At 44.3% G+C, this 23,051-nt stretch overlaps 1 long non-coding RNA gene across 3 annotated transcripts in view; it reads right to left on the bottom strand.

Moving 5' to 3' along the window:
• Positions 1–743: 743 nt before the first annotated feature.
• LOC132364718 (uncharacterized) overlaps positions 744–23,051 on the bottom strand; it is a 40,300-nt gene continuing 17,992 nt past the window's right edge. The window contains exons 3-6 of one of the 3 annotated variants that reach the window (XR_009502894.1): positions 9,833–10,114; positions 3,982–6,138; positions 1,268–1,401; positions 744–958 (exon numbers count right to left, since the gene is read on the bottom strand). This is a non-coding gene — a long non-coding RNA (uncharacterized LOC132364718). Of the gene's footprint in view, positions 1,402–2,323; positions 6,139–9,832; positions 10,115–23,051 lie in introns of those variants that run through there. The other 2 variants (XR_009502893.1, XR_009502892.1) reach the window with 2 other exon arrangements.

The following is a 23,051-nucleotide window of genomic DNA, read 5'->3' on the forward strand; positions in this document are numbered from 1 at the left end:
AGGCAGAAAGGGGAAAACCAAGTTCTATTGGAAAGCACACAGCATTGGAGAGAAAAAGCTGGAAACCAGGAAGTTCTCTCATCCCGTTCAAATGTCACCAGCCTAGTCATGTCTCCCAGGCAGGCATCATATGGTTGAAGGCAGATCCTTGGTCTTCTACAAGCATCTTGCCACATGCCTCATCCGCTTAGCTTCTAGATGGTCAGGGACCCTACTGTTTGAAGGGAACTGATTCTTTAAAGAACTCTTCCTGATTGAGAACCCAGCTATTTTTCTCTAGGCCAGCATAACAAGCTTAGGGTTCTATTTTGATGGTGGGATTTGCTAGTAGTTGGGTGGCATCTTCTTTTTTTCTCTTCTTGTCATCTCACATTCTTTCTAGGATTTTCTCCCTTGGGAAGTGGAAATGGAGCATGTTTGCAAAGTCAGACAGTGGGATGGTTCTACAAAGACTGCTTTGTTCACTAGATTGCTAGTTATGAATGAGTGGGGGAGATTGAATTTGCTTACCATTAAAACCCCTCCGCATACTGGAATTCTAGAGGCTGAACTCTAGCGCACACACAGAGCTGAGATGGAAAATCCAATGTGAGGTCAATGCTCCTAACTGATTCATCTTCTAAACTCAACCCATTTTCCCACTTTCTTGACAAACAGGTGGGCCAACATAATGATAGTCTCCTTCCTTCCGGGGCGGAAGGAATCACATGCATTCTGGAGCGGCCAAAGAAGAGCAGGGAGAAGTGAAAGTGGTTGATGAATAATCAGTTGATGTTTATTGAGCATTGAGTATCAGACATTGTAAAAATACTATTATGTATGTGATTTAATTTACTCTTAAATCGTGCAGTTTTCAGAGACATTCACTGGCTTTCCAGAAGACATGTAGCTCCTTTTGACTCTTTTTATTCTCAACCTCTTTCAGGTTTCTGTATCCACCTTGGAAGAAATTTCAGGGCTGAAAAGAAAGCAGAGCCATGGTTTCTTCAGGAACACACCTGGAACTCTCGGCTCTGACATCCCAGGGCTGGAAAGGGACGAAGAGAAGGGAGGCCGAGCAGAAATTAGATGGACTGGATTTGAAGCCTTTTGAGAAGAGACGGCGGGGGGAACAGTGGCATTTTGTACTTCGTATTTTCTCCCACATTTTTTGTGCACCTCTTTTCAAATCTCCAGGGTTATTTAGACAATGAGAAGCTCCTAAAGAATGAGGGAGCGGTCAGAAGCAAGTCTTGAACAGTTGGCTTACACGTTCCCCATGATTTACCTGGCTTGTTAAAGGCAGAGACGATAACCGAAGGGGCCGAAGGAAAGGAGATCCAGTCGTGGAGTGGCTACCCTTGCCAGGTTCGGGATGAAGAATAGGGGTTGTGTCTAATCCCTGCCACATGAGCCAGTGAACTTTGAACAGAGAGGGAAAAACAAAAAACAAAACTCTCAGTCTCACATTCCTTCCACGTCCAACCAATATCCTAACATCTCAAAGTTCAGTGTAAAACAAATATCAAAATGAATTCCATAGCTAGCCACAGAATAAAGATGACTATTCCCATTTTATGGCTAAGGAATTTTAAGTATTATGAAAGTCAATGGTTTGCCCATTCTTTCTTTCAATAAATATTAATTAAGCTCCTATGACAGGCCCAGAGCTGGACACAGTGGCAAACAAAGCAGATATAAAGCCTATAGACTAGTGAGAAAACAGATAGTAACGTTAAAATTCAGCACAGAAATAAATATAAAATTACAAGTTATGATACAGTAATGAGAGGGGAATGCATAGGGAAACGTGAGGGAAAGCCTATCTAAAGAGGTGGCATTATGCTGTGAGCCAGGACAGGAGCAGAGCGGCAAGCAGGCAGCAGGAACAGCCTGTGCAAAGGCCCTCAGGCTGGAAAGCAAAGCAGCCAGTGTCTCAAGGAGGGCAGGGAAAAAGAAAAGGCCAGAGAGCAAGGCAGGGGGCATATTTTTTTTTTTATTGGGGTATAGTTGTTTTACAATGTTGTATTAGTTTCTATTGTACAGCAAAGTGGAGTTCCCTGTGCTGTACAGCAGGTTCTTATTAGTTATCTATTTTATACATATTAGTGTATATATGTCAATCCCAGTCTCCCAATTCATCCCCCCCCCCACCCCGCCCCATACCGCTTTCCCTGGCAGGGGGCATATTATGTAGGGCCTTCTAAGCTATGGCAAGAACTTTGAACTTTATTCTAAGTAGTGGAATGGAAACCCATTGAAAGATTTGAGACGGGGAAGAGACGTGATCTGATTAACATATTTTTAAATGACCCCACTAATTGTGGAAAATGGAGAGGATGAGGGTGGTAAAATATTGCTGAAGTCCCTGTAAAAGCTGATGAATTGAGCCCAGGGAGATGTAAATCCTGGTCCTTGGCCTAAACCACAAAAGTCTTTATTAAAAAGCCATTATTCATGACTTATAATTTTTTTAAATATATACCATTTTATTAAACAGAATCATATTTTTTCAAATTTCTTATCAACTAGGATGACCTAAAGTTCTAGGGGTTGCTTCAGGGCAATGCCATGTTCAGCTGGCTTTCCTGAACCCCTTTCTCTGCTTTCCAGGTTTTCCAAGAACAGGAGTTGAGAAGGGTAGTCATAATTGGGGAATAAATAAATAGGTCATTTGCATCTGATTTTCCTACCCAACCTCAACGTCATTACACAGCAGCAGCAACAAATGTCAGTGGCAGGAAGTATACAACAAGAAGAATTAACCACAATTTTTTTTTCATCCAAACTTACACACACACTGTCACACATACATACAGTTGGTTTGAAGTGGCGGGGAGGGGAGGTAGCCAGTTTTCTCACATTTTTAACCAATAGAATCTCACAGCAGTCATCAAAACAACAGGCTTTCAGGCAGTTGACCTTTCGTGTCAGCGGGTTTTGTGAGGGGAGGAGAGAGAAAGGAGAGAGAAAACTTGGGCTTTGCATCATTTGTTATCCTAATAGTTGAACACTGAATCAGTCTTCTGTTACAGACACATTAATTAGATTAAGATACGGTCCATGGGTTATTCAGGCATATAAAGTACTCTTGCTTAATTGCAAAATTAACAATGAAATAGGATAAATCATTACCAAGCTGGAGGTTATTCTGGGACTCATAGGTTTTTTCACCCCACTCAGTTCATTTTCTCCATCTAAAGTTGTTTTTGACACTTAGAAGGAAAAATCTGGTCTAAGGCAACAGTACATGGCACACCAGCATTCAGCCCTCAAGGCGTTAGTGGGCTCTCACTCCCTCAGAACAGGAACTGCTGGTAGATCCATCTCACAAGGGGTTCCAAGTCCCTCAGCCTCCAAAGGGTTCATAACCATCTCAGATGCACAGCACTGCAGGAACTTATCCATAGCCCCGAGAAATCCACCTTGAAATCTGAAGGCTGAGATCCTGGTTTCCACTTTTACTACATCACTCCTTGCCTGTCACCTTGTTTCTTTTTAGGAGCAGCCTATTTTTCAGGTGCTGGACAACTTTAGGTCAAATATCTACTATATTCCAGGCACTGTGTTAAGTGATGAAAATACAAAAACAAAGACCTGCTCCCAGATCTCAACAAGCTGGCCTTCTAGTTGGTCACAGGCTTCTCTTCCTTCTGTGACTCCGTAAGAAATGCCTGGCTACTGCTTGGTGCCCATTGTCGTGCTGTAGCAAAGGCATGCAAAGACATAGAAAAGGAATTTAATCAGGGAACGCGTGGAGAGGAGGTATGATTTGAGTTGTCCTGAAACTGGATTAGGAGGAGCTGGTCATTTGGAGAAGGGGAGGAGAGGGCATTCACATCAGAGGGACCAGAATGAATCAAGGCAGGGAAGCTTGAGTGCACATGAGGCATGGGGCCATTACTGTGGTGGGGCAAGCGGCAGCCAGGTGTTTTTCCTATCTTGGGAGAAAGCTTTAGTGGCCAAACATATCCTCCAAATCTGGGAGCGTTAAGCACTTACCCTATATAATACAGAAGAACGAATTCTTGATCGGAATTCAGGAGACCCATTATTCCTGTGTCTAACACACTGCGTGAGCTTGGTCTGATTATTTCACCTGGCTGTGCCTCAGTTGGCTCATCTGCAAAATGGGGGATAAAGATCCCTTTCCCATCTACTTTGCAGGGTGCTTTTGAAGGTTAGGCGGGAAAGTAGACCTGAAAGTTTAACTTCAAAGCTTCCAATCCTTTGTGATAAGAGTGTAAAGCACTGATAGCAAATTGAAGAAATTATTAGTCTTATTTCTAGTGGGCATTGTCATGAGGTAATTTCAGGGACCAGCAAGTCAGCCAGTGACTGAAGTGAAGGGACCATGACTAAGACTTGTGTGGATTTTATATTTCATTCCATTTAAAAACATGTGTTCATCCAGTATTTTATTGATTTAACAGGTAAATAAAACTGGCTCATAAAGAACATTCAAAGTGAAAAGTAGAACCGAGCATCTAAACTGCTTATTCTGTGCCTTTGCAAATGACCCTGACCGTCACTATACTAACAGGTTCAATCCCTGAGAATTTCTGAAAGCCACTGTTTAATGAAAAACAGGTACCATGTGATTCAGAAAATAAGAGTTTGAAATAGCCTCCAAGATCCCTTTCAGCCCTAATGCTTCTTAACCATCCTTCATGTGGTGCTGCAGCCAGACCCCAGCACGTAGAACCATTTCTGAGTTGCCAGATGCCCGCATCTGGGCAATCCTGCGTGTGGCTCAAAGAGACTGGGGTTTATGTTATGGCTGTGAATGTAGACTATACACTCCCTAGAGACGTGGTGAGATGAAACAGGGACATTTCTAGAAGAGCTTTCCACTGCAACCCCAAGCAGTTTGGAGAAAACCAAGGAGTGAAAAAAAGCAACTCATTACTGTCTTGAAGGGAAGATTTCCCAGTGTGTGACACCTAAGATCACAAGATGATGGAAATAAGAAAATACCAAAACAGTTCACCCTCCTCCTGCATCTTTCCCCTGGGGGGCTTAAAACATTTGATAGACACGGATGTCCCTTTTCATCATCTGCAAGTTGCTTCATCTTCCAAAACTGCAAAGCTTCCCCTTCCCTCCTTTTTAAGGAACGTTGAGCAGATCAAGTGAGAATCGGTTTGAAAACGGCCATGTCTGTGGTGATCACTGCTTAGAGACAGACAGGCCTTGACATTTGTTCCATTCCTCCCAGACGGCAATGACATCTCTGTGTTCCCCTGCTGTTACACGGAGAAGAAAAGACAGGTCCACACGGCAAGCCCAGAGGCCTGGGAGGAGGTGCCAGCTCGGCTGTGTGTCCTTGAGCAAAATAATTTACTTTTCTCACTTTGGATCTTTTTTCATCGTTATCCTCAGATGGTAGACATGACCTCTAACATCCCTTCCAGTTCTGATACCTTGTAAAACTAGGACCCTCTGATCATGCTGCATTAACTTAGTAAAGACCGAGAACCATGAAAAGGGAAATCGTAGCCTTTGCCTCTGCTTCCTGACTTCTAAAATGAGGATAATAACACCTACTCTGTAGGGTGGCTGGAAAGATTAGATACAATAGACGCAAAGCTGCTAGCACGGTGCCTGGCACTCAGTAGGTGTCCCATCAATGGAAACCTTTAAATCAAAACCTAAAGATTTCCAGTTTCAGCCTCTGCGAGTCTGATCTCTGCAGTCCCAGGCAACTCTGTGGCTTGAGCATATGGCCCCTGACTTGCAGCTCCCGCTGTGAGTTCTAAGTCCATTTTGGAGTCTTCTATTCCATCCAGAAGCCACATGGAGAGTCTGTGAATTTTTCCATCCCTTTTGGCTGGAACCTCGTGCCTGTGAGTGTCTGTTAGCTCCAGGTGTCTGTGGGCGGGGCCTTTATGAAGCCCAACCACTTGGTCCACTGTATTGAGCCCACAGACGCTTCCTCCACCCCCTGTGACTACGGGGGATGGAGTGCTGGGGAACCGGAGCCTGAAGCAGGGAGCGTGTGTCCTTCTGCGACTGCTTTACCAAGCTGCGATCCTTTCAGGGTGATAAGCGCTGGAGAAGGGTAAGTCTTCATCACAACAGCGATGTCGATGCCCGATGCCGGCACCGTGCAGACTGAAAGCCGTAGTAATGTGTCCCACTGGCCATCCCCTGCAGAACCTGAAAAAAAAAAAAATCAGAAAATTCCACTTGCTTTTTCCTATTTAATGAGGTCGAACATTCTTAAGGAATGAAAAGCACAGCTCCAGCCTAGCTTTTAATTAGCTTCAGGAGTCCTTGTTTCAAACTAGCCTCATTCCCAAAGCTATTCTCTCTCTGCTCTGAATGAGATGGAAATTCAATTGCATTCGCCTTGTCAAGTCATAATAAGAGGCTCCCTCCCTCTCAAGGTCACATGGGGAAAGACACTCAGTAGCCAGACAGACACTGCACTTTTTGACCCCAGCAGGACACCAGAACTTGAAAAGGGCAGTTTAAAGAATTCTAGTTTGACCGAGCTTGGTGGTTGGTTGGTTTGTTTTTTGGGTTTTTTTGGGAAACTACCGTGTGAACTTGGGCTGTACCTCCACATGTACAATGAAAAAAAAAAAAAAAAAAAAAAATCTGGACTTTAGAGCCAAAGTGACCAGGCTCAAATCCTGCCTCCTCGGCTGAGTGCCAATGCAATTTAACTAAACACTCGAGGCTTCTGTTCCCTCGTTTGTGATGCAGAAATTGATGTCTACCTTGTAGGATGACTGGAGGGACCAAATGAGTAAACTGTAAGCCCTGGACATCATTAGGCCTCAGTAAACCTTGTTCCTCTTTCCGCTCATCTGTAAGACAGAGCGAATCACCCCCACTTCACCCATTTCACTGGGTTGAAACAGTGACCCAAAGGGATGATATGTATTCAGAGGCTAGGAGCCTGGGTTTCGCAGTTGGAGGTCAGGGTTCCCATGCCAGTCCTGCTCCCTCCCGCCTGTGCCACCTTGGGCAGTTTCCAGAGCCTCGCAGTTTCCTCGCATTGAAAGCGGGGATATTATCTATTATCGGTCGCCTCTCCATAGGATTACTGTAAGGGCTAACCGAGGTCGTGTCCAAACAGCCCTTGCCTAGTGCCTGGCACATGGCAAGCGTGCAATAAATATTAGCTAATAACAGTGATGGCATCTGAGAGTGCGTTGTAAAGTTTAAAAATCCTCTAAGCCGGCCATCTCAAATCCTTTTGGGAAGGAATGTGCCACTGTTACCGGTGCTTATGTAAATGTAAGTGGTTATTATTTATGTAGGAGAACATTACTGAGTATGAGGCAGGAAGAGGGAGAGAACAATACAGAGAAAGAAAAATTTACGATGGGCTTCAAAGGGGAATGAGGAGGAAATAACCTCTCACCCGGCACAGGAGAAGCATTCCCCATATATTAGCTGCAAGCTGCCTGAGTGCAAAGATCATATCAAAGGAGTCTTCTCTAAGGAAAGCAAAAAAAAAAAAAAAAAAAAAAAAAGGTAAGGAAAAGAATGGAATGGAATGGAATGGAAAAGAAAGGGGAAGAAAACTTCATTCTATTTCCTCTAAAATTAACCCTCAGGCTGTATTTATCCAACAGAATCTTACTAAACGCCCACCCCAGGGGAGATTCCGGGACACTGGTGGCTCTCCCCTCAGGGAATCTGAGGTCTAATGAGGATCTTAGGACAAGTACATAAATAACTAATTAAAGGTAGAAAGTGAAGTGTCATGAATCATTATCTTCATCATTATTAGAAGTCATTTTTATGGAATTCCCCATATTTAGTATATCATCCTTTTTTCCAAAAAAGAATTTTGAACGATTTATAACATTAAAGAAGATTTACACTAAAAAAAAGAAAAAAGAAAAAAAGAAAAGAAGATATACACTGAGGTATAAAAAGATAGAACTAGATATTTAGATTAAAACAAAAAGAAATGGCAAAGGCTAATATAATTGTTAGATTAAGCATTAGATTCAACTCTGAGCTTCCTGGAAGTCAGGGCAAGATAGGAAACACATTATTATAATTTAATGTTTCTCAAATGCTAACACTCTCTTAAGCGATATTCAGAAAACTAGGCAAGGCCTAATCCAGTAAACTTGCATTTTCGATTCATCTAACAAAAGCAAAAGGTATGCGTGGCTGTGGAATTTTGAGACATTCAGGTAACCAGTAACCATTATCAACCTTTAAGACCATTATTTTAGAAAAATCTGTATGACATTACACCATTTTGTTGTTGTTTATCATTTCTGTTGGGACTGTTTCTCAGCTAGAATGCAAGCTGTTTCACTTCTTGTGTTTTTAAGAAAAAAATAAATATATTTGAAAACACAGAGCAATCTTTGTATCATTATGCTAGACCTGCTAATCTTATTTTCAACAAGATTTCAGTGCCCAGAGGGCTTTGATCTGTCACAGGGCTCTCTTGGGTTAATTGCTGCTGTTCTCAAGTCATCCCCACATAGACAGGTAGGTGGGAGTGAGGAGAATTAGCCAATTGCACAGAAAAATCAAAGATGTTTGCTTGCAAGGGTACCTACTTCTGAGAATTACCATGAATTTTGCATGCCACTGACTAAGAAAGGAAGGAAGGAAGTGATGTCTTGAAGATCCTGGGCTGGGACGGGCTGCGGTGAAAAAGGACCAGCTGTTATTCTTCTTCTGGCTGGTTTCTGACCTGTTGTGATGTCCTTTATGAATCTACGAGAATTTGAACTTTAAAACCTGTTTTAAAAGAAGGTGTCCTGCCTTCTTTTTTTAACGTAATCCTTAAAAGGCTCATGAGTTTGATTAATGAGGAAGAATTTTTTTAAATAAAAAATAGAATAAAAGACAAGCAATCAAGAAGGGGAAGGGATACTGCTCTAAGAGAAAGAAAAAGAGAATTGCAAGAGGAGGAGAAAAACAGGAAGGGTCAGAAGGCAGAGGCATCTGACCGCTTCTCGGCTTAAGCCCTGCAGTGCCCCTGAGAAGGGACACCCAGCCTTTGACCAGTTGAGAGAGAGCCCTGCTCGGGGAGGGGTCTGGACAGGGAGCCCGATGACACGTGCCGGCCAGTCCCACACACATCTGTTTGATTTGGCTCTGCTCACTGACCAGCTGCTGGCACTGAATCAGAAGGGGCAGGTGGGAGTGTTGGGGGAGGGGGAAGGAAGGGGAGAGCGGATTATGCACAGTTGTTCCAAAAAGGGGCAAAGGGTGGAGGCTGGGAGGAATGAGGCTGAGAGGGGCCCGGGGGCAGGCAGGGGCAGGAAGCCCACAGCTGTGGTGGTGGGCATTGGAATTAGTCACCCTCTGCAGCAGGTGAAGGCACTGAGTCAGCAGCACGGGGTGTGGCCTCTGTAGACATCCAGGCCCTGGGCCAGGTTTGGGCAAAGTGTCAGGAGTGCTTTCTCACTGTCCCCTTTGACCCATCCACTGTCCCACTAGTAGTGAGCCTGTGCAGACTTCCAAACCAGCCACCATATTGCTTCCCTCTTTTTCCTACAAAATTAAACCTTTTGTTTTCTACCTCAGACAACTTTTTTTTTTTTTTGGCTTTCTAAGCTCACAAAGACTTACTTTCTCTAAGCTCTTAAGATCCTCCCAACCATCTAGAGAGAAAGCTGGAAAGAATCAGCCTGCCCACTTTAGAGAGGCCCCAGGAAGTGTAAGCAACATTCCTGAAGTCACCTGGCTCAGCCAGTGGAAGAACAATTTGGGCAAATGCTGACTCTTCCACCTCATCACCATTTGCTCTGCCAAAATTTGCTCTGGTCTACAATTTCTACCACGTGCCAAGAGGCTGAGTTGCTGAATGGTGAATGTATGGGGGAGAGCCATATTTTTACGTCATCCCAGTGTGAAGTCTTACCTAAGCACGAGTTCTTTGCTCCCCATTTGCTCGACACCATGTGCTGGAAACCATGCTGGTTCTCTCAAGTAGTTCACCCTGTGGCCGATCCCTTTCTAGGTCTCTAGCCAGTGTCCATTACCCAAAGGGAAGCCATTCAAGTCACGTCTGCAGGTTTGAAAATCTCACAAGTTCATCACCTTTGCTACTGAAAAAGTTCTCTTCCCACTGCTGGCATCACGTGTGACAAAAGAGGCAGGACACCACCACCTTGCAGCTGATGTTGGTTCCTGGGTCTGCTTACTGTAACAGCAAGATCTGGTTACTTCAAGGACACTCTCAGTATCCAGAGGGTCAAAAATAGCACGATATGGAATTACAAATATTCAATCTAAAAGAAAGACCGGGCTTCCCTGGGGGCGCAGTGGTTGAGAATCTGCCTGCCAATGCAGGGGACATGGGTTCGAGCACTGGTCCGGGAAGATCCCACATGCCGTGGAGCAACTAAGCCCATGTGCCACAGCTACTGAGCCTGTGCTCTAGAGCCCGCAAGCCACAACTACTGAGCCCGCATGCTGCAACTACTGAAGCCCGTGCGCCTAGAGCCCATGCTCTGCAACAAGAGAAGCCACTGCATTGAGAAGCCCGCACACCACAATGAAGAGTAGCCCCCCGATCGCCACAACTAGAGAAAGCCCACGTGCAGCAACGAAGACCCAAAGCAGCCAAAAATAAAAAAAAAATTTTTTTAATAAAAATAAATTTAAAAAAGAAAGACCATTTCCTATGGTTTGCTCTAATAATATAGCTTTGGGCTCTGAAGAGTGTCTGAGGTTCAAATCCTCCCCATGACATTTATTAGCAGAGTAACCTCTCCTGTCTATGACTTAAAATGAGGATAGTAATAGAACCTACCTCATAGAGTGGTTGTCACAAATGAAACAGCCCATGGCATGGCACGGCCTTTGGCCACTAGCACCCAAGAGTGAGAAGGGAGATTAGTCCTCCATAGACAGGACGTCCACGTCACAGAGCCCCACCATCAATCTCCTATGGGTTTTCCTTCCAATAATACTCGAATTTCCCACCTTGTGCCACCGCAATTAACACACACACAAATACTGAAAGTGAAGAGATATGATTAAACTCTCCTACTCAGGAAAGAAACTTCAGAACATAAACGGATAAGAAATACCAGTAAAGTTAAACCTGATTTCTCAGCAACTGATTCCCACCCAGGCTTCCCTTTCGAGCCAGCCCCACGTGGAATCCCTGGAGGCCTTACAGGCTCTTCCCAGAGCTGGGCCTTCTTGATCCTCCACCTGGAGGGTGGGCTTCTTCCCTCTCTCCTTCTGGATCTCATCCTTAGGCTTTCATTTGTCTCCAATTTCCAGACACTTTGTTGCATCCCTCTTCGATACCTAACTCACTGGATCTGCATCCCCACAGGGACCACACAGCTCCTCCCTCATCCAACCTCCATGCCTTACACCAGTGGTCCCCAACCTTTTTGGCAGCAGGGACTGGTTTCGTGGAAGACAATTTTTCCACAGACCAGGCGGGGGTTGGGGAGGCAGGAATGGTTCAGGTGGTAATGCGAGTGATGGGGAGCGATGGGGAGCGATGGGGAGTGATGGGGAGCGGTGGGGAGCGATGGGGAGCGATGGGGAGCGGCAGATGGAGCTTCACTTGTTCGCCAACCGCTCATCTCATGCTGTGCAGCCCGGTTCCTAACAGGCCACGGCCCGGGGGTTGGGGACCCCTGCCTTACACAGTGCACAGCTGTACAATAGCCTCAGCTCTGTCTTTGAATTGCGTAGGGTCCTAAGTAATTTATTAATTAAGTACACATTTGTATTTTCAAATTAGCTTCCATAGACTGTGCTACAGTTTTAAAGGACTGTAGACGTCATCTTGGTATAAAACACAGGTACCCATTGTCATCCTATATAAGGTCCTTCTTCAGAAGTGCCAACGGCTACAGAAAGGACTTAGTGATGGATACTCTGGTCAGATGACATTCAGAGAGTTCCCAACTTAATAATTTTCAATCCCACTCCAAGGCTGAGGGCCTTTACTATGACCCAGCAGCAAGTTCATCTCTCTCTGACCTGGCACCCTAGGTCCAATGACTCATCCCTGATACTGAGTCCCTGATTTCATAATCCACCAGTGCCCTCATTCCTACAAAACTGTCGCCGTCCCAGGAATCAGAGTCAGCCACCAGCAGCCATATATCCTGTCCGGCACGTTTAGGAGCAGGCCTTATTCCCGGCCGCCCCTGTCCTGATGCTGTAGTGGAAACAAACTTCAGATTTGAATTCTCACTCCACCATGTCTCACATGACCAGCCATTTTATCTCCCTGGGCCTCAATTTCCTCATCTGTATAATGGGAATAAAAATACCCTGGCAGAAATGCTGTGAGAATTAGTGACAATGCAGAGAATTTGACCCACAGTATTGCTCAGTGAACGGTAGCTGTTTTTCTTTCTTTTTTTTTTTTTTTAACATCTTCATTGGAGTATAATTGCTTTACAGTGGTGTGTTAGTTTCTGCTGTACAACAAAGTGAATCAGCTGTACATATACCTATATCCGCATATCCCCTCCCTCTTGCGCCTCCCTCCCACCTTCCCTATCCTACCCCTCTAGGTGGTCACAAAGCACCGAGCTGATCTCCCTGTGCTATACGGCTGCTTCCCACTGGCTATTGTACATTTGGTAGTGTATATATGTCCATGCCACTCTCTCACTTCGTCCCAGCTTACCCTTCCCCCTCCCCTGTAGCTGTTTCTCTTTGGATGACCATCTATTATGGCTGGCTTGGTGCTGACTGCCTCCTGGCCTGTCATCTCCTGTCTGTCTTCATGTGCTGCTGGCACTGCCCACACCCTTACCTACTTAACCACCTCCTCTGGTCTCTGGGTTCCAACTCCTCCTGGTCCTCTGAGCCAGTTCCGCTGTGTCTCGTTCTGACTGCTGGCAGGTGGTGTGCTGGGGTGGTTCCTACCAGGGCACAAAGCTGATTCTTGACATCTCTTCCCAACTCCACAGTCCGTGACCATGTTGGTAGCTTGAGGTTGGCTATGGTGAGACTATCTACACAGCCGAAATCAGCCAACACTACAGTAGGGCTGTTTCCCCTGAGAGTCTCTCGTTTACCAGCTACAGGCACACCGGTGAGGAACCTTCATTCTTTCTGTACCTTCTCTGGGCCTGATCATCTGACCTGAACACCCAGGTGTAATCCTTTTACGGGAAGGCATCAGAAGCTTTCCTATGCAGACAAACCGGCCTTGAGTTTCAATGAGAATGCAGCTAAACCCATGCCAAAGTCTACAGGACAACTTTTCAGCTTAAGAGTGGAAACACGGGCTTCCCTGGTGGCGCAGTGGTTGAGAATCTGCCTGCCAATGCAGGGAACACGGGTTCGAGCCCTGGTCTGGGAAGATCCCACATGCCGCGGAGCAACTGGGCCCGTGAGCCACAATTACTGAGCCTGCGCGTCTGGAGCCTGTGCTCCGCAGCAAGAGAGGCCGCGACGGTGAGAGGCCCGCGCACCGCGATGAAGAGTGGCCCCCACTTGCCACAACTAGAGAAAGCCCTCGCACAGAGACAAAGACCCAACACAGCCAAAAATAAATTAATTAAAAAAAAAAAAAAAAAAGAGTGGAAACACGACACCAGGAAACAAAAAAGTCTAACGAATATACATTAACCTCAGGATTAACCCCACGGCTAATGAGATCTGCTCGGCACAGCCAAAGCATTCTCTTCCTACCCGACTCCCTCCAGGTGAGGCAGGCCCCCGGAGCTGAGGCCTTCACCTGAGCTCTGTAATGGAAATCTTCCAGGCCCTCCAGGACCGTGCCCTTCACACTACCCCATGAATGCGTCTGGCTTGGAAACACTGATGTCTCTTACCAAAGAGAGTGTGGAAGAAGATGAATTTTTCACAGGGGTCCAAAGAAAGCCCTGCCTTTCCTTCTTCTCTGTGAAGGCTCTAAACCACATGAGTTTGCTAAGGCCTTAGCATTTTGAGGGCTCAGATCTTGTTCCAGTTTGTGTACCTCAGAGGCCCGAGAAAGTGCCCTGCCCCTTGGTGGTGTTCAATTCAGATCGGCTGTACCGAGGGCCACATCTGGAGTTTGTAATGGTTACTTAGTGCCGGGCACACTTAACCTTTATATCCCCTTCAAGAAAGAATCATTAAGCAAATAAAACAGGCGGGTAGCATGTGTGTTGTGGGGTGGAAGGAGGGATATTTTTCTTTGTGAGGGAAGTGTATTCTCATGGATTTTAGAGGGCAGACCATCACCTGCTGTAGTGGAATCCTATCTATCTTTGGTGACTATTGCAGGTCTCCTTTGAGCAGTTATTTTGTTCCTGCTTGTACTTGAACGGATTCCCACGGGCCAAATGGGAACACACCCAACCCATCTGCCCGTTAAACCTAAAATCCTCTTTCCTCCCTACAGGATCCATAAATTCTACCCATTTTCCTCTCTTCACGATTCCAGACCACCTAGAGAACTCAAAGCATCACTCAGGACGCCGCTTCCTCCTGAGTACCCTCCCCTCGACTTGCTGCCTCTAAAATAGGCACACAGCCACGTATTCTTTCCAACACTTTTAATGATAAACTTCACAGGGACACCGACAGAGAGAGACAAACATAGGGAAGGGCCACAATTTCATAATTCTCTCCTACGTTCTCCTCACCCAGTCTCTGGCCCACACTGAAGTGTGAAACATGAGCTCACGATTCTAATAACTCTTCTTCGTCTCCTTATCCTGCCCTCTTGCCTCCGGGAGACATCTCCAAGGCCGTCAGATTACTACTCCTGTGCTTCTAGTAATGGCAGATGTCATGACCTTGGTGAGGCACTTCACAGCCTACAAATCACTTTGTGTCTGTTACTCGGGTGAGTCTCAGCATCCCTGGGACCTCGGTCATGGCGTGACTGCCACCGTTTTCATGGGCCAGTGCGATAGTGCAGACGGATGGCCTGGTAGATGCCTGGTCAGAGCCCCCTACAGCTCCCCACAGCACACGCCCACTTTGCCTTACCAAGGAAAGGCAGGGATTGTGCCCTAATTATACGTGACCTTTAGAAAGGATCTGATTGGAAAGATCTTTATCAAGGAAAGGATCTCAAATTGTTTTTTAACTCCATTTTATGAGGAAAATCCACACGCACTTTCTATTTTCCACCCCAGTGGCAACAGCTTCTTGGCTGATGACCTTCCTTCCATTTTGACACAGTAAAGTCAGGGTATCTCAGACAGGACATCCAGACGACCTCTTGCTGTCCTTCCAAAATCCAGGTTCGAGCCCAATCGGGATCAAGATGAAAAATTGCCATTATTCCCCTACTGGCTTTTTAGTTCTTGCTTTATCTTTCCACACTTTCTCTTCCTACCTTCCTCCCAAATGACCAAAGGCACAAGTACTCCAGACCACAAAACTTAAGACTCCCTTAATTTCTCTCCCTGCTTTCTAGTCCAAGTTAACTCAGAATCGGTTACTTTCTTCAGACACAGAATACCTGCTCTCTAATCCATGTAGTAATAACACAGAATTTGTTTTAGAATATTTATCAATTTAAACTTTTCACCAACTCTTAGTGTTCTTTAGAATTAGATGGCTTTTCTTTCCGTATAAGTCAGATATCTCCAAGGCCTTCAGCATGTTGGCATCAGATTATAGCATGGAGAGGGCCAGGGGGCTGCTCCATGCAAAGCTTAAGAGGTCATCTTATTAATCAATTGTATAGGGCTTCCCTGGTGGCGCAGTGGTTAAGAACCTGCCTGCCAATGCAGGGTACACAGGTTCGATCCCTGGTCTGGGAAGATCCCACATGCCGCGGAGCAACTAAGCCCATGCGCCACAACTACTGAGCCTGCGCTCTAGAGCCCACGTGCCACAACTACTGAAGCCCACGTGCTCTAGGTCCCCCAGCAACTACAGGGCCCACGTGCCACAACTACTGAGCCCGTGTGCTGCAACTACTGAAGCCCGCGTGCCTAGAGCCCGTACTCCGCAACAAGAGAGGCCACTGCAATGAGAAGTCCGCGCACCACAACGAAAAGTAGCCCCCACTCGCCACAACTAGAGAAAAGCCCGCACGCAGCAACAAAGAACCAATGCAGCCAAAAATAAATAAATAAAATAAATTTATTTAAAAAAATCAGTTGGATAGAAGATTAATTTATTCACTCAACACACACGTACTAATCACTTAACCTGAACTCCTGTAGTGCTTGAGATCCAGTAGCATGTACTTGTTATAAGTGTATTATTCACGTCTTCCAATTAGACCATGGTGTCCTTCAGAACACTCTGGTCTCAGCTTGACGCTCCCTGTCTTATGACATTGGGTGACTCACCTCACTTCTCTGGGCCTTAGTTTCCCCATTGTGGCAGGTGGGTAAACAGAGCATTCTAAATCCACCGGTTCACCTTCTTCTCATTCAATTCAGCAAATGTGGGTTAAGTACAGAACATAAGAGCTACTAGAAGAGCTCAAAGAAGGAGGGATCAAGTACTATTTAAAAGAAATCATGTCATTGTTGAAGCTGGGAGATGGGTACATAGAATTTCACCGTACAGCTCTGTCCACTTACGTGCATGTTGGAAAATACCCTTACTAAAAAGAATAAAAACAAAGAGAAGGAAAGTTAGCAGGCTTCACATAGCAGGTAGTTGCTGAGCAGGATGGAAGCATGGGTAGGATTTCAATGAGCCGACACTGGGTCAGGGACCATTCCAGGCAGGGCACATCATGAGCCAAAGCAATGAGACTGGAAAATACAAGGTGTTCACAAAGGACTGGGAGTAGTCATGTGTGGCCACAGCTCAGGATATGAGAAGGACGAGGAGGGAGCTGAGCTGGAAAAGTATCGTGGGGTCAGAGCCGAAGGGTCTAGAGAGGCATGGTGCTAAACTCTGTTGCAAGGGAGGTAACTTCACTGGTTAAGCTCAAGTTGGCTCTACCCCTTGTCAGTCTGTCTGGTGCCGGCCTGGGAGAAGGGTCTGTGGCAGAAACTGGCAGAGGAGGATGCTGGCAGGACCACAAGGCTTGTTTCTTCACCAGGAAACAAGGTTTCCTGTAACTCAGACCCATGAATCAGCATTTCCTCTGTCAATAATACACAGCAAGAAATGCAACAGCACAGGGCTTGGGGCAATGGAAGAGAGGAAGGAATATTCCATGACACGGTTGAGCTCTGTTCTCCTTTCCTCTCATGAAACATTCCTGATAAGCTCCCAAATAACACTCAGGTTTCATAAGATAAGTTCCTCAGACAGCCTCACGGTATCACGTGGAGATTAAGCCCTACAGAATACCCAGCTCTCTTATATTATGTGTTTCTATCACCGTTAGGATAAGGAAGATCACATTCTGAATTCTTTCATTATGTGATAACTAAACATTAATATAACAGTGTTTTATCCCTGCAGAGGTTTGAGTGTATGTGTGATTTGCCTTTTAGTTTTTACACACCCCTGCCCAATATTTTATTTGATTCTCATGATAATCCTGTAAGGTACAAAGGGAACATTATACCTATTTCACAAGGGCAGACACCGAGGCGGGGAGATGAAATGCTTCTGCCCCATCGGATCTGTTTTAAAGACACCAGAACTGACACCAACTCTTCAAACTCCAGTCCAAGGTTCTTTTCAAGGTCACAGACTTTTAATCAATACATACATACTTAAACTAGATTTATTTTAAATATATTTTAAAGTATTAAATTAATTAATGATATATTTCATTTAAATTACATATTATATACACATGTCTTCCTAGCACCAGAAAGAATTTTATTCTCTCCCTTATTCCCATCTTTCATTGGTCAAATATTTATGGGCTGCCTACTCTGTACCACACTCTGTTCTAGGCACATTCAATGGTGAACAAAACGGGCAAAAGCCCTGCCTTCCTAAAGCTTCCATTCTAGTTGAGGTACTGTGACAGTGACTGAGATAGAAGTAAAATGCAGAGTACGTAAGAGAGTTATACATGCTTTGAAGAATAAAAATGTAGAAGGTAAGAAGTGTTGAGGGGTGTGATACAATTTTACACAGACTGTTCGGTGACCATCTCCTTGAAATGTTGTGTTTAAGTCAAGACCTGAGGAGGTGAACAAATAAGCCATGGGGATATATGGAGTTGGGAGGGAGGGGTGTCAGCAAAAAAAAAAAAAAAAAAAAAAACCAGCAAGTGCCAACACTCTGAAGCGGTACCTTCCTGGCATGTGCAAGGAACAGTGAGGAGTCAGGTGTGGCTGGATTGGACGGACAAGGGGGAAGCAGGAGAGAGGGGAGTTTGAGGGTACATCATGGAGGCCGTGAGAAAGACTTGCCATTGACTTGGAGAATCTGCTGTCATTTACTCAACGCCGAAACCAAACCAACCACACAAAGAAGACAAAACTAAAATAAAACGAGACAAAGAAGTAAAATGCAGAATAAAACAATAAGAACAACAACAAAAGCATGTAAAGAGGATTAAAGTTAGGTAAGGAAGAGAGGGAAAGAAAAAGTGAGGGGCACGAGGAAAGAAAGAGAAAGGGAAAAAAAGACCATATTCTGTTCACTTGTTTTGCCTCCCTCCCCCCACCCCATGTCTCTCTCCCTCTCTCTTTCTCTCAGATCTGGAATCTTGATCCAGGCTGCAAAAAACTCCCGTGACCTCTTCCTGAGGGAGCCGTGCAGCAGCAAAGTCCGGCAGAGGAGCGATGTATTACCACAAGCCTGGGCCCGGCCCCCAGACCCCCGTTAGTTCCCGTTGATCTGGGCCGCTGGGACTTATCAGACCTCCTTGTGCTCAGGCTGCAGGCTGAAAGCAGTACAACTCCCCCTGAGCCTTCTTTCCTCAGGCCTTCCCAGGGCAGTCACCCTCCAAGTAGAGCCGCCCCCTGCAAGCAACAGGGATAGATCATCAAAGCTATCAGCTCAGCCCTGCCAAAGCTCCCTCCCTAACTCAGGAGTCCATAACACCCTTGCTTTTTTTTTTTTTTTTTTTTAACATCTTTACTGGAGTATAATTGTTTTACAATGGTGTGTTAGTTTCTGCTTTATAACAAAGTGAATCAGCTATACACATACATACATTCCCATATCTCCTCCCTCTTGCGTCTCCCTCCCACCCTCCCTATCCCACCCCTCTAGGTGGTCACAAAGCACCGAGCTGATCTCCCTGTGCTATGCGGCTGCTTCCCACAAGCTATCTATTTTACATTTGAACACCCTTGCTGTTGACCCTGACTCGTCCTTGAGGGTGGAGTGCCTGTGTGGGAGCAGACATGGGTGTGAAGGAAAGGGGAGAGGAGGATCTCCCAACTGCTCCAGAAGCCAGCATTCTCTCACTTTTTGCTCTTTTTCTTTATTAATCCAATGGGCTTACCAGGCAAGCTCATATTCAGCTCATGCCCATACTGCCTCCACCCCTACCTCTTTACTGGCTTGGAGAGTTTTAGAAAATTTCTTTATGTGACTTCTCCAACCTTGGACACTGGGACCAATGTGAGGCCAGTTTGGTCCCTCAAAGGCTCTTATGAATGTCTCTTTGATTTGCCTCCAGAAGTCATTGAAGAAAATTTGAACAGGACAATACTCCAAGGCAACAATGGACACTAGGTGGAGAAGTCCCTCACGGTTCTTTACCAAGTAAGTGAGAAGGCAAGAGAGAGGCTGAACGACCAGAGTCATGTGAACAACCCCAGTTCATCCCCTCTCCCCACCACTATCAGCATCCTAGTTTGGGTCTCCTCTGAACTATTTTTTTAATTAAACTTTTTATGCTTAGGTATTTATAGATTCATATGTAGTTATAAGAAATAATACAGAGAGAGCCTGTGTGCCCTTTACCCTCAATGTTAACATCTTGCAAAACTATAGTACAGTGTCACAATCAATATATTGATGTTAATAAGTCAAGATGGAGAATATTTCCGTCACCTCAAAGATCTCTCGTGTTGCCCATTTATAGACAAACCCAATTCCCTCTCACTCCCACCTGCCCACCCCTTAATCCCTGGTAACCACCATTCTATTCTCCATTTCTAAAATCTTGTCAATTAGGAATGGAATCACACCATATGTAACCTTTTGGAATTCGCTTTTTCCTATCAGGATAATTTCTATCAGGAGATTTATCCAGGTTGTGTGCATCGAGTTAATTCCTTTTCATTATTGAGTAGTATCTCATGTATGAATGTGCCACAGTTTATTCTCCCATTGAAAGACATTTGTTTCCAATTTACAGCAGTTGTGAACTTTTGCTATAAACACTCATGTACAGGATTTTGTGTGAGCATAAATCTTCTCTCTGAGATAAATGCTGGGTTGCACGATGTTGCATGTTTACTTCTTTTTTGAAGACACTGCCCAACCGTTTTCCAGAGAGATGAGATCATTTTACATTCCCATGAAACCAGTTTCTCTGCATACTTGCTAGCACTTCGTGTTGTTGCTATTTTTTGTTATTTCAGCCACTCTTGATAGGTGTATAGTGGTATCTCATGTGTTTTTAATTTGCATTTCCTTGATCTCTAATGATGTTGAATTATTATTCTATGTGTTCACTTGTCATCTTTGGTAAAATGTCTCTTCATATCTTTTGTTGACTTCAAATTAGGTTGTTTGTTTTTTAACTGTGGAATTTTGAGATATCTCTATATATTCTAGATATTAGTTCTTTAACAGATATATGATTTGCAAATATTTTCTTCCCAGCTGGTTGCTTGTCTTTTAATCTTACTGACTGCCAAATGCTTTTTCTGCATTGACTGATATGATCATTTGGTTTTTCTTCTTTAGATAATTAATATGGTGGATTAATATTAACTGATTATTTAATACTGAACCAGGTTTGCATCTCTGGACCCTACTTGGTCATGGTGCCTAATTCTTTTCATAATTGATAAATTCTAATTTATATTTTTTTCTATTTTGTTCCATTCTGGGTTTTTTCCTTTTCTTTTAAGATTTTACTTCTATATTCATGGGGGATGTTAGTCTGTAGTTTTCTTTATTTGTACTGTGTTTGTCATTTTAGTATCAGGATGATACTATCTTTATAAAATGAATTGTAGACTGTTTTCTCCTCTTCTATTTTCTAGCAGATGTGTAAAATTGCTGTTAACTCTTCTTTAAATGTTGGAAAGAATTCTTCAGTGAAACCATCTGGAACTGGAGATTTTGTTATCGAAAGTTTTTTAAATTATGAGTACAATTTCTGTATAATTATAGGACTATTCAAATTGTCTATATTGTATTGGGTAAACTGTAGTAGTTTTAGAGGAACTGGTTTGTTTCATCCAAGTTGTCAAATTTTTGTATGTAGAGCTATTGCATCTGCCTGGTGTTTAAACTCTTCTCTATCTGACGCTAACCCATCTCTTCAATCTCATACTCTTCCCTTCCATAGGCCACATGAATCTCAGTGAATTGGGATCGCAGTAATTTGGATTCTTCTCTGGGATTCCTTGCACACTCTGTGCTTTCTCACTGCCTCACCTGGCTATTGTCATTCTTTACACCTGGAATACCCCACAACTTCAAAATAATTTTTCTTCTCATTCTAGGACCACTCAAAAACTGCAACCTATCTTTCCTATTTCCCTTGGAACTCTTACGACCTATACTATCTGTGGCAGTTCTGTGGTGTGAAACTGTATAGAAGTTATTTATGAACATGAACTTATGTCCCCTTACTATACTGTGAAGGATGAAACCCTGTATGATTCTTCTTGGCTTCCTCCATAGGCCCCGACACAGGGTATGGCACAAAATACATGCACAAAAGGCATCTAAAGAATTAACTCACATGGGTCCTCACATGACAGTTCATCCAAGAAGTCTTTTTGACTTCCCTTCTTCAGATATTTAGGGAGCTATTTTTCAGGACCTGCTCTTGAAACTGGGATTGATTTAGCATCTGAAAAGAGCTGGTTCCTTGAGTAATTGGAGGGAAAGCATCACTATGGCCACCAATCCCGATCTCAAGGGAAAGACTGGTTTTCAGAGCCTAAAGACTATCTCACAAAAATATAGGTTCATTGTGAAGAGACAGGACACAACCAGGGATTTGGAAATCTACCAGTTTATAGAAGAACATCTTCTCCCACCATCCAAATTAGTCGTTCAAATTCTCCTTAGCAGCACCATACTAAATGGAGATGTATTAAGGAAGCAGGATGGAAAAGTGATCTCCATCTATTCCTAACTCAGCAGGCATCCATATCCAACAACATCTTTGACATTGACTTTGCATCAAGAGGCCCAGGCTGGGAATGAATATTCTCCAGGGAATCCTCCCGCCATCCCAAAATAGGAGAAGGTGAGGTAGCTGGGCAGGGAGCCAGAGACAAAGTAAGGAAAAGGGGAAACATTGGCCACTCCTGTTACTGTCAAGAGCCACTTCTTGGTGATTCCGTTGTCCCTCTCCTAGTCTGAACCTCTTTGTCTCCCACCATATCTGCTACTGTATCCTTTATATGGTCTCCCACCGTCTGTGTTTACCTGCATCAGTTCGTCCTAAACACAAGCACCAGAAAGATCTCTCTATAACTTAAGTCTGATTATACCATTTATGTTTTCAAAGAAACCTTCATACATTCCCTATTGCACAGGAGTAATGTTGACGTTCCTTCACCAGGCATTCAAGGCCCTCTTCATGTTATAACTTCACCTCCCACAGTCCCTGTTACACACCAGCGGGCAAAAGCAGAATGGAAATAATCTAGAATTAGATCTGTGTTCAAATCTAGCTCAGTTTTGTAACAACTTCATGATCTTGGGTAACTTATTTAACCTTGATGAGCTTCACTTTCTTACAAAACACTGTTTAAAGAATAATAATTCAAAATGTTGTTGTGAGAAATAAATGAGGTCATGAGTTTAAAGTACATAGCACCTAATAGGTACTCGATAAGCAGTAATTATTTTTACTATGCTGAAGCACACCGAGCAACTTCTCTTTTCGGTTACACCCCTGAGTCTTTTCTTAGGCCTACTGGCCCTGGCAAGATTATCAAATGCGCTTGCACAAGGAGTGGGAGAAGGGACTAGGTGAGGATAATGGGTAAGGGTGAGGGAGCATCCTGATAAGGTATGCTGCCCATTGTTAGAAAGAAACAATGAACAGAGCAGGTCCAGAAATTCAGAAGGGCAGGGCAGGGTCCAGCAGTTTCAGCATCTGATTTTCTTCCCTGAGCATCAGAATA

This window comes from Balaenoptera ricei, chromosome 4, assembly GCF_028023285.1.
Source record: "Balaenoptera ricei isolate mBalRic1 chromosome 4, mBalRic1.hap2, whole genome shotgun sequence".
Taxonomy (NCBI): domain Eukaryota; kingdom Metazoa; phylum Chordata; class Mammalia; order Artiodactyla; family Balaenopteridae; genus Balaenoptera; species Balaenoptera ricei.